We start from the raw sequence: 18,104 nt of genomic DNA, 5'->3' as shown, positions 1-18,104 counted from the left end.
TCTTACTGCGAGGCTGTGAGTTCACCCCATTGTTCATCAAGGTCAGTGATAGATGTGCTTGAACCTTCAACCATTTCCAAATTAATGCCTGCACATGCACTGTTCCTCTGTGTGTCTTTCTGCGTGTGATCCGGCTTTAAAACAAACAGAGAGCTCCATTCATGATGAGGCTTCCTCTGGTGCAGCACAGAGGGAAGGACAGGAGGTGGGTGTGACTAAAAATACAAAAATGTATTACACTGCAAGTCTGTCTGCAGCCTCAGTATGAATGGTGGAGCTGCAGAGGACACGTCTGGTGCAGCAATTAAGAAAAGTTGGTGAGAGGAGACGCACACAGAGAGAGGGGGGGAAAGAAAGAAAGAAAGAAAACGCGCACATGGCTTTGCGGTGTGTTCAGGAAGATCTGCAGAGCGAAAAGTCTCAAAGTGAAAGAAAATGTGTCAGGGCACACATTGGTGGAGACGCGCGCCTTGCCAAATGTTGCCTGAGTTTAAAAAAGAAAAAGAAAAGCCGTGCACAGTTTGCGCCTGGCCGCCAGTGACGTGAGGTAAGTCTGTGAGTTAATTTCTCTAATGAATTAAACGCGTAAAAGTCCGATTTTCCTCTTCACAGCTGTGCCGCCTTCAAAGTCCAAACGAGGAAGCGGGTTGTGACTTTGCTGAAACTTGGGCTGAGTTTGTGTAAAGTTCACTGAGCTATCTCAGTACCTTTACTGCACAGAATTGGACATTGCAGAACTGTCAACTGTTCCAAGAAGTGGAGAGAGGTTTGAGGGCCGTGCACGGCGCAGTCATGCGTAATGGGCGGTTTGCGCACCGATAAAAGGAAGTTGTGCGGTGTCAGACGCAGATAGTAACCCGGCCTTCCTCTTCCTTTTGTATTTTTTTTTTTTTTTTTTTTAAAGATATTGAATGACAAGTTCTGAAACGCTTCAGTCTGACATGCTCACTCCTATTACTCTCTGCGTGCTGCAGCCACGAACGCACAAAAAGCGTCACTGGAGCCGCAGCGGCCGGTTATTATCACCAACCCGCAGAAAAATATTCCTGCAACTCGTGTGAACGTCACCGAGCTTTTTATAGTCCGATCCTTATCAGTGTGTGAAGTTTGGGTGGTGTGCTCCTTGACAGAGTCTTAACAGAATGCAGTGGGCGTCACTGAAATACTTTTATAAGCCGCTGCCGCCTGGGAAGTCAGGCGCTTGGGAGATGATGCGTTCAGGCGCAGTCGGAGACGAGGGTGACCATGTGCTCACGACTTCAAAAACGCAATTTAATGCGGTGTAGAACTGGCCCAACATCCTTCAGAATTATAAATATAACAATAATAACATAAGACGCATAATTGAGTATTTGATAAGAAGAGCCCAATGATTTTGTGACACCTGAATGCTGGAATTGAACATAAATCATGATGTTGATAAGACATATTATGACTCTCCAGTTGCAATTCCACAGCACAAGTGGTATCTAGTTGTAAAAGAAATCTCACTCAAGATCCACTTAGTAGTTGTTCTGGTGCTTTCTGTTAAATGACATGATCTTCCTCAGCCGTTTGGAGTTTGTCTAGTTGTTCTGGAGCTGTAGATGATTTTATTTCACGTCCACACGTCCAGGCAAATATAGCCTTGTCAGAGTGTGGGAGCAACATGGACGGCAATAAGTAGTTGTTTTGCTTCTTATCGCTCAGAGCGTCGTCAGTATTGGAGTGACATGAAGAGCGCGGTAAACGATGACGATACAACTTTCGCCCACCATGATTCAACTCATGACATCAACTCTTTTGCCAGAATGTTCTTTAGACAGCATTCTTGCATATTTTCCCAGACCTTCCCAATGCAACTTTGGCCATTAACCCAACTATTAAGTGCTGAGCTGAGTTACAGCCGCCCTGCTTCAGAATAAGGAGTCTTGAAGCTGATTGCGCTAGTGCAAATAAAGTCATACAGCTGGTTGCTTTGGAGTTCCTACAAATTTCCTATCTTGGGTGTAAGTTCCCTTATAGGACAGAAATCCGGCAACTACTCTAATATCAAGCATGATGGTTCAGTCATGACCTTGAAAATGGCAATTCAAAGTAAATGAGGCAGTCAAAAGAGGGCTGTACTTGGTAGGATAAACACTCAAATCAATCAAATATTTCATTGTCCCATTCGAAGTCAAGTCCCACTTACCAGGTTTTCCCAGAGTGCTCAGCTGCGTCTTGCAGTTATAATTAGCGAACAGTAACAACTAAGAAAAGTGATGAACTGGTGGAGACGATGAAATGCAGTTGTGCACTCTGAAGAAAGCTGATGGGGTTTGATGATCAGCTGGAGGTATGTTTGAAAGCTCAGAGAAAACCTGGTAAGTGGACCTTGAGTTCAGTGTTTTTTGTCAGACTTGGGTTGTTTGTCTCCTCTCTTGTTTGTCCATCGTTCGTTCTTCCGTACGCAATCCACTTAGGCTGCACTTGAAGTTCAAATGATGCCATCACCCCTTCGGTTGTGATTTAGTTTTAATATTTCCAACAGTATTTGAACTCATCGCCACACTGGAGGAAAAATTCTTGTAATTTTTTCCTCATGATGACACAACCGCTTCTTTAATGTCCTGGTTCTGTGGGTTGGATACAGAACATGATTCGCTCAACGTCCTGTAACTGCCTTTTGTCGTTATGTCACCACCTCATGTCTCCACTATTTGGACTCATTAAAAGTAAAGATGTGGCGGTTCTGCAGGCTGGTGGTGAAGTGTGTGTGTGTGTGTGTGTGTGTGTGAGTTTCATACTGAGTGACATGGGGTTTCCCTGCCCCCTGTTTCCTCCATTCATGTGGTCGGGAGACTGAAGTATAGAGCTGTCAATCCGGATATGAGCTGAATATTGAGTGTGTTTGATGGAGACAGAGGAAGAGAAGACAGTACGTGTGTGAGAGTGAGCGGGAGTATGTGTGTGTGTGTGCATGTATGTGTGTGTGGTGTGCATTTTTGTGTGACAGAGACAATAGGAGGCAGTGTGTTCACATGTTTTAATAATACAAGCATTATTTAAATAGGCTTGTTGTTTGAGTTATTGTATTGTATTACGTGTGTGTGTGTGTGTGTGATATGAAGACAGCAGCTCAGTCATTTCCTTGTGTTGTGTTTCCTAGTGACCTCAGCAGCACACGCTTCCTCTTGTCACTTGAACCGTTTTGCATCCACAGCAACTAAAGCCGATGCTGAGCAGGATGTGTGTCTGAAGTTAACCAGTAACCTACTGTATGTTTTTGGCTCTGACACAAGATGACAGATTACATGTAAACTACCATAAATCAGTATGTGTTAGCACTGGCGATAAATCGCATCATGCCAAGCTAGCTTTGATTTCCGAAAACGCATCGCAAGGTAACAGTCTTAATAAAAAAACATCTGTTAATTTCTGCACTTCTAACAAAATGCAGTTGTAGTGTTGTCTTTTCTGTTGAGCTTTCAAAGTGCCACTAGGGGGCAGTGTTACTCCAAAACTATGGAGATTGCCGGATATTTTCCAATTTAACAATAAACTTAATTTCATTATTAGGTTAACACTCACAAAACTTTTCTTTTGGCGCATCTTGATAAACAAATATGCTGATAGCAGTTGTCTGTGTTGGCCAATATCAGGGTGTAAAGTTAGGTGTACAGGTGTGCCAGTTCCAATATTTATCGATCAGGAAAATAATAAAAAGTTCTGTTTAGGTTCACTAAATTTAAATAAGCTTCAATCAATATAGACACGACTCTGTCTGGGCTATGAAGCTGAAGTCCCCCCCCCAAAGGAATTCAGAGTCCAAGCTTTTGTTCTAACCATGATCAGTAAAGAACGTGCTCTCCGGTGACAATCAGCCGCTCTGTTGTAAGTCGGTGAGCATGGAAATAAATCCAAAGCAGGAACTTACTGATTATAGGTTGCTCTGTGTGCTGTGCCTCGGTATAGACAAATTAGGGGAAATGTACACGAGAGATGTTGCCATGGAGACGGAAAGGTGCGGGGTTCATTTCACGTTCAACTTCCTCCATCAGCGCTAGGTGAGATATAGGTTCAAGTGTGATTCAGTCTGATTTATCGTCAGGTCGTGTGTTGAAGTAGCCATGATGGAAAGTGAAAGAATGTAGAAGGTGGGACAAAAACAAACTGATATGGTGTATGCTGCATAGCAACACCTCTTTACTGTGAAGAAGCAGGTAAGACAAGTGCAAATGTGACGTCAATGCCGCTCTTTTTCTATTTCCTGGCCCCGGTGATAATATTCAACCTATTTTTGTCTCCTACTGATCATGTCATGCGCCCACATCCTCCGTTCTCAGTTGAGCAACAGATAGTGAACTGCATAGGGGCAGTGTCGATCATATATGTTGTCATAGAGACAAGACGCGTGTAGCACTTTATCTCTCAGAGCACAAAAGCCTCATCCTCGCCAGTGCTTTTCTGCCCAACGAAATGTCAAGTGGACACGGGCCTTCTCTGGCTGAATGTTAATAAAAAAGAAACACGTCGAAGTTTGCGGTACCTGATTATTTGGCCTTTTGGGAGCAGCAGAACCAACATGTAAACACAGCGACATATCAACACATCAGTGGATGGGTTCAGCTTGATAGGTTTTTGTACAGTTGCTGCTGAAAATAGCTGCCTGCCGTGGCAAAGACTCTGTTAGGAGCAATGAGAAGGCACCGAATGGGAGAGCAGAAGCAGGAAAATTCAAAACAATGAGCTGAAACACTCTAAAACGCTCTGTAGAGCTGAGGGGAACTGCAGAGTCACGTGATAATTCTCTGTTGGTTTTGCTTATGAGCAACCCCTTTTCATAGTCATTTGATCCATTGCTGATATACATATTAATTATACAGTAGCAGCTTTAAGTTACCCAGCACCGCCAGCCTCAGATCGTCAGAGCATTCAAGCGAGAACTCTTTGGGGGGGCCAAGTCGGTCCCAATGAGACTACGAAGTTTGCAGCTACCGCCCAGTCGATTACAGAAGAGGCTGCCTCCTCTGACTGCACCACAGCGGTGGGGTTGCTCTGCTCTTCTGAGCATGCAGTCAGCAGATGTCTGTAGAGGCCACTCCTGCCCTCTCTATGCTGCAGACGGAGATGCAAACCACAGATAGCTCAGTCAAATGAAAGTAAACCCTGTGTCTATTTGTGCACCGACAAAACCAAATGAGTAGGCAGCTTTTACATCACGCACACATACTGAAATTAGCCCAAGTCACATCATGCTCACAATTTGTAATCCTTATCGGCTACGGCTCGACATGAATCATGGCGTGTCATTTGGTTGGATTAGAAATGCCCAGGATGATATTGTCTTTTAAACTATACATTTACAGGAAGGACCGGCCCTTAACCTGCAGCTGCGCCTCCGTTTTAACGTTCTCACTTCAGTTAAAACAGTACCTTGTTCCTCTGTGTGTTCCCACCTCTGGTCTTATGAAACCAAAGGGGATAAAGTCACAGATGCACAGTGGTTTCTCTTGACACTTTTTAACACTGGGCGGCCACTATGTTTCATTTCCAGCAGTAGTAGTTTCAGTGGAGAGTTGTAGACTCATACAAATAACCTCAAAAAGGAACAGTAGGGAAACTTAAGTGCTTAGAGGTGAATTAAAAAATGGATACCACCCTCATGTCTATGGATTTGTTATGGAGCTGGGGTCGGGAGGCAGTTAGCATAGCTTAGCATAAAGACTGGCAGCAAGTGGAAACCAAACACCTAGGAAGGTGGCCAGTTTCGATAGTGGCCAACCTGTGCAATTACAACGTCACCTGACGCACTGAGGATGGAAAAGCCCATTTCCCTTAAGCTTACACTGTGGGAAAGCAGCTGTAAAATAATTTGAGCCATTCAATCCAAGAGCTGCAAGATTAAATCATTTAATTTCCATTCAAGTTAGCCGGGCGCTACACTGGAAGTTAGCCGGCTTGATTGGCTGAAGTCTCAAGTGTCGCCTGCTCTTTGGGCCCCCGAACGTGGACGATCCGGGTAATTTTTATATCTGGAAAGATGAGCTTCTTTGGCTTAATGCATCACTGAGGAGCTTTCAGAACTGCTGTATCTAGATTTGAATTGTTAGATCCAAAGGGGGAATAGCAAGCCTGGCTCTGTCAGCATGACCCCAGGAAGGCACTGCACTCAGCCAGGAAACAGCTAAAAACGTATTTCCGAGAATGCCCTTCATGCTTTAAATGATTTGGGATGCTTTTAAACATTGACGAGAAAGAATATTTCAGATGAAGTATATCAAATTTGATGTCAAATTACAGCGCAGTACAAATAGCCCAGACACAAACAAAAAACAGGCTTTCCTGAAAGCTTTCAGATTCTATTGAGACCTTTTGCAGTTACAGTAAGTGTACAGTACAGTACATGCATCATCGCGGTGCATGTTAACACAGACACATGCGTCACTCGCTGCACAGGGACAGCAACACTTCCTCTTCTGTCTCTGTCAATGCTCGATTTTGACATATCAGGCGAACAAACCCTTCTTATCTACTCGTCAACTTCTCAAATTTCCAGGAACTAACAAAAAGCAGCCTTGTTCGTAGCTTGACAGGCGTTGTGTTGCATTTTTTGAATTCACCAGCGGGGTTGTCTGAGAGCCGGAGAGTTGGTGAGAAACGAGATCTTCCTGCTGAGGTTCAAACATGAAAACCACAAAATTTGTTTTATGCAAAATCCTCCCTGAGCCAGTGCTCGTGTCATGTGAAAAATGCGTGAAGGAATGTGGAGGGATGTGGAGGAATGCGTGTCTGCATTCATGACTTGTGTATGAGAGTGTTTAGGCTTGTGTGTGTGTGTGCGTGAATTTTATGAGGGTGGTTCTGCACAACTGTATGAATGTGTGGGTGTGTGCATACGTGTTCGCCAGCTGGAACCTCTTTTATTCTGGTGCTAAAGTGAAAGTACAGTGAGTTTTAGAGGCAGGCTGATCATCTGTCAGCAGCATTCCTTATCTACTTGCAGTGTTTTTCACTGTTTACGAAAATCTTATCTCGTGATAACTTTCGGAGGCTGCAGTTGACTTGTGTGGCTTTCTTATCGCTGGTGTGTGTCTGTACCTCCGATGGGGAGGGTGGGTAGAGAGCTGTGTTTTCATTCCTGTCTGTTTCTTGGAAAGATGTCTCAAAGTTTCAGTTTTTGCTGCACAGAGCTGCAAGAAATCAGCTCGTGATTTTGTCGAGATTTTTTTTATTTTTTTTTTTAAGCCTTGGTGGCACAGAACAAAGCTCTGACAGCCTTTTATCCTCACTGTATGATTGTTTCTACAAGCTACCCGGTCCCTCTATAACCAAAGTGAGAGTTGTGTCCAGATTCTAGGCACAAAGTCAAAGGCATTTCCAGTGGGTGTTGGACTCCACCACGGTTGTCTCTTGTCCCAGAGTCTATTTGGAAGGTGGAGCATGGAAGGAAAATCCAAAGTGCAGAAGCTAAACAGTCACCTTGCACGGCAGCTGGATTAGTGAGAGGCTTCAAGTTAAACACTGTTGGCCAGTCAAAGAGCGATCGGACCAATCAGACATCTTTTTAGGAAAAAGGGGTTTGAGATGTGACAACGGTGAGAACCAACAGCTAGCTTGAAAACAATGGCAGCCCGCTAAGAAGTTGGCATGGATGCTGCATGGCATAGCAGTGGGTTTTTTTTGTTTGTTTGTTTTTTTAAGAAAGGGAACGCATTTCTTCATCAAAAGAAGAGCAACCGACACAGCTGCTAGAGATTGATCTGATGGTCGTTTGAAGTTTGCCCATCACAATGGAAGGGGACTGGTACTAAAAGTACAAAAGCTGAGTTGTTCTGCAGACCAGAAGGAACTGATCTCTGTCCATTTTTTTTCAGTTCAGTCAGAGAAACTGAAGTGACTACAGCGCTGTAACAACATTCATTCCCATACCTTAATAGGCAACAGCCCCACGTCTGTTATCAGCACCTGAACAAATCCTCTTCCTGATTGACGGTAAATTGCAGCAATAACAGTTCGAACACACTCATAATACACACAGGATTCTGTTGTGCGACCACCCTGGTTTACAGTTATAGCTACTGGTTTCCAGTAAGACGCGGCCATAGGGTGCAGCTGGGTGGATGAGGATGTGCGACAGTTCTTGTGTAAATGCTACTGAGGGGTTAACTGTCTCTCTCTGTGCAACTCATCGATAACTAACGGCTGCCACAAATGCGCCGTACACTTCTACTGTAGGGTTTTTAGTCAGAGCTACTGGTTTCCAGTAAAGACCTGCACCCAGTGGCTTCACAATAGAGGAAGTGGTGGTGGTGAAAGTCTATTCAGAAAAACAAAAAGTTTCACGTGTCAATCGCTTATCTTTTCATGCAAAATGTTCCTAGCCTCACATGCATTTACATATCTGCTTTTTTATTTCATTGAGCTGATGCTGCAGCTACTTCCTGTGAGCACACACAGTGACAGTCAAGGTCAAAGGCCACAGCACACTGCAATGAGTACGACTCATGTACCTGTTTCAAACATACTGAGGTATACTTGCAGCATGTGATCGCTAAAATGTGATAACTAATTTTTAAAAATAGAGCTGACATAAAGTTTTTATGTCTTTTGAAGTGACCAACACAGAATCTGAGCAGAATATTCAGAGTTTCTGACAGAAAATCAGTCAAGTTTAATATCTGCAACGACTCTACTGCTATTGTCGTATACTATTTTCAATTTTTGTTTAGTATGAAGTAAATTTACTATTTAAATTAGGTGTAATAGTCACAGCCAGTGGATACACAGGCTAATATCGCCACTTAGTGGAGAAACACAGTCATTACAGTCCGTGTAAAGCTCCACGCCTGCTCAAAATTCAACTGCAACAAGTTCACTTCTGCCCAGTGAAAGCTGAGGCTTGCAACTTTACTACTCACAATCCACAGCAGTTTGTTGATCTGCAACTTAGAAGAAGAATCCATTTCTAGTTTCTGTGATTTTTAAAAGCAAAACCCAAACTTTCATGAGTTCCAGCTTCTCCAATATGAGCATTTGCTGCATCCTTTTGGCTCATGTGATAGTAAAGTGAATATCTTTTGGTTGATCAGACAGAAAAAAGCCATTTGAAGACACCAGCCTGGGCCCTAGGAGCTACTTTCTGATCTCTTGTAGAGCTAGAATATATCTCCTATAAATCTGGAGATGAATGAATGATGAAAACAATTTGCTGCAGCACTGTATACCACCCAGATGCTCCAGTCTAGTCAGGTCAGCCAAACTTCCAGCCTCACACCAGCAGCACCACTCTGCCTCCACCTGCTGGTTAAGTTTGAATCTGACACCTTCTTCCAACGCCTCAATCACTATTTAAACCTTACCTTAAAAAAAAACAAAAAAAAAACTTTAAGCTGTTGTTTTTTTTTTTCCATTTTATTTTAATCTAACATTCTATATATTTTTTCTCTTTTTTCTTTTGAGCATTGGATGGTTTAAATATTTATTTACTTGAGACCTCGAGACAAGAATGTCAAGCGTTTAATTATTTAATCAAAGGGAAAACTGCTACATTAGTTCTGATATATATATATATCTTATATATAAAGGTCAGGGATCAAGCTGAAGTCAGTTTACACCTCTGGTTAGGCCTTTAAACTAACAGAAACTAAGGAGGTACAGTTGGTTGTTGACTCATTGGAGGTTGCTGGTTCGATCGCGGCTGCACATCATTTAGTATCCTAGGCCAAGATACTGATGTGTAGAAATGTAATGGGGTGCTTTGGTCAGGAAGCTCTGTATCACATCAGATCAGCAGGTCGGCGCCTTGCACAACAAACTCTGCCAACAGCGTGTTGATACATTTTTAGATACATTTTGAGAATAATGAACAAATGTCTACCCATTACAAAAAACATGCACATCAGCTCAGTTATATTCATACAAAATACAGATTTGATACATGTATCCACAAAAGGCAATTTACTCAGTCAGAGGTTCATTTTCATTCTAAACATCATATTCGTTCTGAATATTTTTTAAAATTTGATAAAATACTCCAGTACCCCACCCTGCTGTCCTCAGTGTGGGCCCTGGTTGATGCCAGAGGGGGCAGTATTTCCCACATCATCCCCATCAGCTGCCTGTGTGTCTCAGTGTGCTGGAATTAATCTCAGTGTGCTCGTGCCCTCCAGCTCACAATCAGTGGGTTCTTTCATCCTCTGTCATTTCCAGCGGCTGAATGTTTGAAACCCCGCCCCCCGGAGGAATAGGTAGTATTGATTGGTTTGGCGGGTGCCAGCTGGCAGTATTGATCGGCATACTTAAAGACAACAATGAGGAGAGCAGTGAGAAGCAGCAAGGTTTTGTTTCACACAGTAGATCAGCTCAGCGAAAGGCAGACACAGCTGTGGCAATGCACTAGGCTAATTTGGTGTGTGTGTCTGTGCATGTGTGTTTCCCTCAATACATTGATTAAGCTGCAGCTGAAATTTTCCTGAATTGGTGGGACAGAAGGGCAGCTGCACCTGCTCAGGGCCCTGGTCAGGATGTTGGCTAAAGATTAATATACCACTACAGAAGTCTTCAGTAATAAAATACTTGCTTCAGTTCAGTAGAAATGGATTCCAAGTAATCAAGGCCACGCCTCAATGGTGCTTTGAGCTAAACGCTAATGTCAGCATGCTAACATGCTGATGCTTATAGCAGGTATAATTCTTTAACTGTCACCATCATAATTGTATTAATTACTAACGTGTACAGCGAAGGAGGGTTTTTCATTAGTTGACCTGATCATAAACCAAACCCTGATGGGGTTCACCCTGAAGGAGAACGTGAAGTCTGAGAACTGGCTAACAGGTGGCTGATGGCTACCAGGTGATGGTAAGGTTGAAAGGTGAAACAAGACAATTTTGGAGTGCATTGTTTTGTCTCTGTCAGGTTTGAATGAAGTTTGGCTTACAATGATCTTCGAGGTAGAGTTACCGTTTTCATAGCAGATTGATAAATCCTTACGCCTGATTTTGCCCCGTCTGTGTATTTTGGTCAGAGAAGCTGCTGCTAGTCTGACATCAACTTATCACTGCAAAGACGAGAGCAACGTGTTTCAATGATGTCTAATTGATTCCCAGTTTGAGTGTGAGTCTGGGCAATCGCATCGATCCACTATATCAGATTACTTTTATTAGTACAATGTCAGTGAGTCACCACCGGACCCTCGACGTGGACAAAGGCACCCCACATGCAGCTGCAGCCCTGGTGGTCTCACTCATCATTAATCATAGTGGAAGCCCACACATTTTCTCCCTTTCTGTCCCATACACTCAGCCCACAGGACCACACACACAAATCTGGGAAAACACAGACCTACCTCCCACACTGATACACAAACTCATAAGACGAAGACAGTTGCACGGAGGCCGTCTCGGCGGGCTAATCAGAAACACAATGGAGTCTCAGTGTATCACCTGGAAACTAATAGTATTTAGACGCAAGAGGAGGTGAGTCAGATCCTCTGTTCCCTCTGACTCATGAGCTAAACCCAGACTGGACTCTCCCAGACTGGATGGAGAGGGAGGACAGGGAAACCGTTGGTGGGGGGATGGAGGGAATGTGGGAGTAAAGACGAGGGAGGTGAGGCTGAGAATTCATTTTGCAGGGGCAGATAAAACAGAATAAACACTACCAAGTAAAATATGCCAGAGGTAATGAGAGGTTTCTGTTGAGACTCTCTTGTTGGTCATTGTGAAAGGCTGAATCCTGTCTGTGTTGCTGAACAAACATTTTTATTTCTTTGATAACATGTTTTTTTTTAAACTCACCTACACAAGTAATGTTTTTAGATTTCTAAAGCTCACACACACTCCCCGTTTAACTTCAGTGTACTCACTTGTGTAGTTGCCTTCTGAAATTTTCGTGTCTGAAAACGAGTTGAAAGAAACAATCCAGCCATCCAGCTATATCAATATCGGGGCCGATATCAGATCTTAATCGGATCCCTGAAAAGAAAATTTCCCCTGTGTGAAAAAGGGTTTGGAACTGCAGAAACTACCACTTGAAGTTGGGTGAGTTTGACATTCAGTCTAAAGTCTGGATTTTTGTGTCTGCAAATAACGTATTTTTGTAACCGTGATCATTCCATATTGTTCGTAACCGCTTTTCATCAGACTCTAACGATATTTAACCATAATTTATTTATCAAGCCCATATTTAAAACAGGACTACTTGAATGTGTTGATGGATGTCTGTTATTTAGTCCACCCCTGTGCATGTGCATGATTGCTAAATTATTTATGGTGACATTAACAGAAGAAAGAGAGATACACCAAGTGGGTGAATGGGTGCAGGTTCATTATTACCAGCTGTGAAATCACTGAGTCCTCAACAGTGTTTCCATGATAAAACATCACCAGACGGTTCCACTTTATGTTGACACAGTAACGGCAGCAACCAATAATGTGTCTTCAGAGTTAAAGAGGACGGAGGTGGAAGTTTTGTTTTGAGAAGATGGAAAGGACTGAGGGAGAGACAGACAGACAAGACAGACTGATAATAATGTTATTTTTCACCCCCAATAGTTTACATTCAGCGAATGTGTTTAAAGATATTTTATATAACATTTCTGCATTACAAATGTCTGAAAAAAGACAAGACCTTTTGTTATAGATTTTGTTGAGTTATGTATTAAAATTATTCTGTGTCTTCTAACCAGAGAAATCCACAAGTTTATTCAAAATGGCGATGTCGTACCGTGCCTGACATGACAAACAAGGTATGACGTGGGGGTGATTGTGTGTTCACCATCAGGTCACCTCTGCAGATTGCTGCTGCAGTCAGGTTGATAAACAGGAGTGAAGATAAATCAAGATGTTGATCCCAAAAGTTATTAAGTGATGTCTGTGCTCTCCTCCCGTTGGTACACGGCGTCAGACTGGAACACAATCTGATTCTGACTCTGGGTGTTTACTCCTCCAGAGGGTCTGGTTCTGTAATTAGTTTCATAGGTATTATCACAATGAGACCACGACACGCACTCTGATACACACATTATAATCGAGACACAATGTGTTACTCTATAGTCTGGGTATTACACAGCCCACTCTGACACACAGAAAATGTCACAGAGTGAGGTCAGCAGTCGGACCCCTCTCACCTGCTGAGTCACCAGGATGCCCTGCAGAGTGAGGACGTGGCAGACATTGCTGGTTAGTCAACACAGACATATAGGAGTACCTAAATGAGTAAATGCTAATGTAGGAGAGTAGAACAGTTGCAGGACCTGATTGCAGTACTCTTCTGTTAAAGAGTTTTGGACTTTTTTTAAGGTGTCTCTCAACAACCAGAGGCAAAAGGTAGCATAAGAGTAGCTTCAGTCATTTCAGTCAGAAAAATCAATGGTATCTAGGTACTAATGAGAGGCCTTCTTTTGTCTACCTCAGTCTGAGTTTAAAAGAAACACTGCTTTATAAATAACCACGCATTTCTGAGTTGTAAATCTACACCAGCAATAACTTTAAAGAGGGCGTGGATTAGTAAAGTCACCAGCATTAGCAAGGTAACAACGTGATCTTATTATTATTATTATTATTTTTTTTTTCAGAGTTGGTTGACCAAAACCAGACTTTCACTGCTAGCTTACATGCATTAGATGACCAGAAAGAGAGAGAGATAGCCGCTTTGTTGGACATATGAGTAAGCAATGTTTTGTTTTAATATAACTATGGCAACTGAAGGTTACAGTTTCAAAGGATCATGTTCTCATAGGATACACTTTGCGGTACTGGTGTCAAGCACTTCAGGCTCACCCAGCCATTACCCAGGGGCAGATAAAATATCATGAACACCCAGTAATAATAAAAATAACAGAAATGCAGCCAGAAAGCAGGGTTTGGATGCCATAGTCTGGAAAGTAATTATATGACATTTTTTAAGGAGGAAAAGTCCTGCTCAGAGCCTTGAAAGACTCAATGTTTCTCTATATATAAAAAATAGTTGGATTGTTGTCCTCGTAGGATAGTTACAATGTTCACTAAAACCAGACATGTTTTATGTGTTGAGCAGCTGTTTTTAGTTGTAAGAAACCAGAGCTATTCTGTGGCAAATCTGACGCATATTATTGCTCATTAGTTAACCAGTGATGAAAAAAATGTTCAAAATACAATTTATATATTTTCCTGTAACTATGGCCGTACAACTGTTCAAAATATTATCTTTTTTTATGCATTTAATACATGTAACCCAGCTGTAATACACTGATTCGTATTTTACTGCCCATACACACTTATATTTAAGTAACTTTGGCACTGTTTTACAAACATTTCACACCAACACTTATCAGTATCCATCTTTAGGTCAGATAAATGGAGAACACAGTCTTATTTTAGAGACGAACAACGTGCAGTATGCACATGGGCGCGCACACAGTCACCCATAGCAACGACTGTGCCAGGGTTGAAGGTTTGATTCCCACACGGATACTAAAGATAGACCCCGGTGCCATTCATTCTCATATTATGTGTAATGGGTTCTCCTTGACTCATCTGTGGACTCCCACAACGAGCACACTGCTGAGCCAGCATTTCTCACTCAAAGTCTTACTTTCTCTTTTATTCTCGGTGCGTAGAGTCTGTTTAGCTGGAGGTCAGTTAAGTAAACAAGTAAGAAAACAAGAAAATACATTTTCATTCACTGGCTTTATGTTGTTTTTTTTTACCTTTATTTTAGAGACATTTACTGTACATAAATGTAGAAGCTATATACTGGATACTGTAACTGTACTGTATCATCTGTCTGCCTCTGCTTCAGTGTCATTAAATCTGTGTTGTATCTTTTTTTATATCAAGGAAGATACAATCAATTCTATACATACCATGTATGTAATTTTAATATATTTATCAATAGTAGCAGCATGGCTCTATGGCGGGGGACATCAGCCTGTTCATCGTTGATTTTACCACTTTGTTCCACGCTAAAATATTTCAATGACCGTTTAATTGTTATCAACAAACATTCATTGTCCTCTCATCTACCGTAGCTCCACCTTTTGTCCAGTATTTGATTTGCAAAATTGAAGAAATTTCCATTAATCAAAACCGTGCTTTTTGTTTTAGCTAGTTAGCAAACTTTAGCATACAACCATGCTAAACAAATGTGGTGAACATGGCAGAAGTCATGCCCCGCCCATCGGACCAACAAGGGACCTTTTTTCAGTAAACATGTGTGTGGTAGTGAATGAGGAGACCCCGTTTCTTCTGTTTGAATTGTAATTGAATCGTAATTAGAAACACTATAGTCGCGTAAGTGCCCTCGGCATTAATGTTCACCCAAACCCTGTCAAGCCGCTCCTGTATATTAGCTAGCTCACAGAACTGACTAGCTTTTCTTTCACCTAACAGCGTATGACAAACTGAGACCTGCAAAATGTACTTTTAAACCTACAAATATCATATGTGATTAATAACTGAGTTCATACGGAATCAAAATGTGTTCCCCTACACTGACTACCTTACACATGTTTTTTAAAATAAGGTGCCGCTGGGCACACTGGAGAGTGCCTCACTTGCATCTCTGTACATGTTCACATAGTCAATGTTAGCATGTTGGCGTTAGCATTCATCTCGAGGCGCCACTGTGCTTGAGTAAAACCTAAAAATGACTTATAATTGCATTGACGTTAAAATTGTTTGGTGGTTGACTATCTGGTTTCTGTGTGTGTCATTCGACTGAGCTGCAGGAGGCAACGCTGTCTCGTTTCACTTTACACGGGCAACCACTAAATGCCAATACAGTAAAAATGCAGGTTAGCTTCGAGCTGGATTGTATTTAACCAGACAGTCGTACATGCAGTCTGCTGCAGTCATATTGCAGAACTGTCATATCCTGTTCATCAGCAATATCAAGTATATGTAATGAGGCTGAAAATACAGTAGCATCCGGTGCAATGATCTGCATCTGTTCCTCATTTCTGTCAATGCCAGCATGATTACACATATACATGAGCCATCATGTCCCAAGTTTTTACTTGCCTGTGTGTCTATGGGTGTGAGAGGTCTATGTATGTGTGTGTTGCACAAAGCGTGGGAACTACAGAGAAGGATGTGTGTATTTACAAAGTTGGCTCTGAGTTCCCATGATTCCCACCGGAGAGGAGACTGCATTGGATGGGCCGGAAATTTGCTTGTATCACAATAACCCCCAAAGCTGGCTGAGTTATACTGTGACAACAGAACAGAAGAGTTCAAATCCATCCTTCACACCTTGTGGTATTACAGCGGATTTCATGTTGGTTGCCTTTCTGCAGTGCTAAAACCTTTCCTGAAACGTTGCACTTTGCACCAGAGCGAGTGGCGTAAGGTACCATCTGACTGGAGAGGGGTCTTGAATATCACAAGACGAAACACTCTCAGGATGAAACGGTAATTTAGTTTTCACTTTATTTGTCTCATTACTGCCATGTCGACATGCGTAACATCTGGCATGATGACACATTTCTAAATGTCACAGAAAGTGCTGGTCAGGCTGAGGGTGCAGATGTTTCAAATACTCGGATTTACCAAATATAGACATACGTGATAATGAAAGTATTTCCAGTTATGCTCAGGTGAATAAAAAGAAATGACAGCCCCCCATAGCTGAACCCGTCCGGCTTAGTCACATTGAGACTAAGAATCAAAGATGTATCCATCTGTAATGATTCACAGGTCACTAAACTTAAACTATGCAGCTCATAGTTGTGAAACAGACTTTCACTACCAGCCTCATTTCCAATTTTGATATCAGGGCTCAACTGACCGCACTTCAACGTTAACATTAGCTACACAAGCTACTGATCGTACCAGATTTTGCCCATCTGTGTGATGCATCTCACTGTGTTTTTTCAAGACATGCCTAAAAGGCTTCTGATTGGCTTGCGTCATTTTCATATGACGAAAGCCTCAGCTGCTTTGTGGTCCTGGTACTCAGTGCTTAATACACCCATTACATCTTTGAATAGGAGAAGATGAGAAAACGGATGAAGTTCAACTGATAGGCACCTTCTTCCCGTCCCAAAAAAGTAGAAAAATAATGTAAAGAGAGAGGGAGATCGGTGGGGCCTCTACGGCAGGGGGCATCTTCTTGGCTGTCCTCCTGTGTCCACGCACCCATGGGTGCCCTGTTATTACCGTAGGGTTACTTTGTGAAACTGCCAGAAGCAGAGTTGATACAGCAGATTGTGAGCTGTAATTTCCCACACCAACCAGCAGAGCTGCAGTTTCTTTAGGGTAGTTAGGTAGAGTAGTCAGGCCGGATGTCCTCAGGGCAGAGCGGCATCATTCTGACTTGCAGACACCCGGCCTGACCGGTCCGCCCAACCCAGGGACACTGAAGCTCTGGGATGGCTGAAGTGATTGGTCGCTCCAGAGGATAAAAAAAAACCTAAGAGGAGTTGCAGAAAAGCCGTATGGAGGCCGAAGAGGTCAGTGTGTTTACCAGGGAGACTAATGCTCATAAATTGCTGTATCTGAAGCGAAGCGAAGGAAAAACAGACAAAACGAGAGCTACACTATCAACAGTTGGAGTCAAGTGTAGCAAGCTAACCAGTGAAGGGCAGCTAATAAGAGGGGGAGTAGGATGGGTCTTGCAACAGTGGGATCCATAATAACAATTGGCCTATGGTTATTGCAGCAAAGCCCTGAGTGTACTGAATTGGACAAAGGTGTGTTTTATTTGCTCATCAAGTAAGTGTTTCTTTGTAAAACTCAGTGTATTAGCCCATTTCCTCTTCATAGTCTCATGTGATTTTAATTTCAGAAAGAAGGAAAACAGGAATCTTCCCAAATGATTCCTTTAGACATTGCTCTTAGCCTGACTTCTCAAGTGATGTATAGTCAGGAAGTGTATGTGCAGCTGAGCGATCAGTAACCCTTCCCTGGATGGACTGAAGTTAAGTTAGTATGCCTCTGGGAATTATGGGAAAAGGGGAAAGCTGTTTATTTCTGAATTCAGTGGCAGATTGTGCTGTTTCTCATGACACACACAGTGGGGTCAGTTAATGGGTCAACTTCTCAGACTTTCTCTGACACACACACACACACACACACACACACACACACACACACACACACACACACACACACACACACACACAGTTTGAACCTTAAGATGCAGAAAGATTGCAGCTTGAGTTT

At 42.5% G+C, this 18,104-nt stretch overlaps 1 long non-coding RNA gene across 1 annotated transcript in view; it reads left to right on the top strand.

Moving 5' to 3' along the window:
- Positions 1-261: 261 nt before the first annotated feature.
- Positions 262-18,104, top strand: part of LOC119033555 — a 77,704-nt gene continuing 59,861 nt past the window's right edge. Inside the window, exon 1 of the long non-coding RNA XR_005079290.1 lies at positions 262-547. This is a non-coding gene — a long non-coding RNA (uncharacterized LOC119033555). The remainder of the gene's footprint in view (positions 548-18,104) is intronic.

The sequence above is a fragment of the Acanthopagrus latus genome, chromosome 15 (genome assembly GCF_904848185.1).
Source record: "Acanthopagrus latus isolate v.2019 chromosome 15, fAcaLat1.1, whole genome shotgun sequence".
In the NCBI taxonomy this organism is placed as follows: domain Eukaryota; kingdom Metazoa; phylum Chordata; class Actinopteri; order Spariformes; family Sparidae; genus Acanthopagrus; species Acanthopagrus latus.
This window is presented reverse-complemented; position numbering and strand designations above follow the sequence as displayed.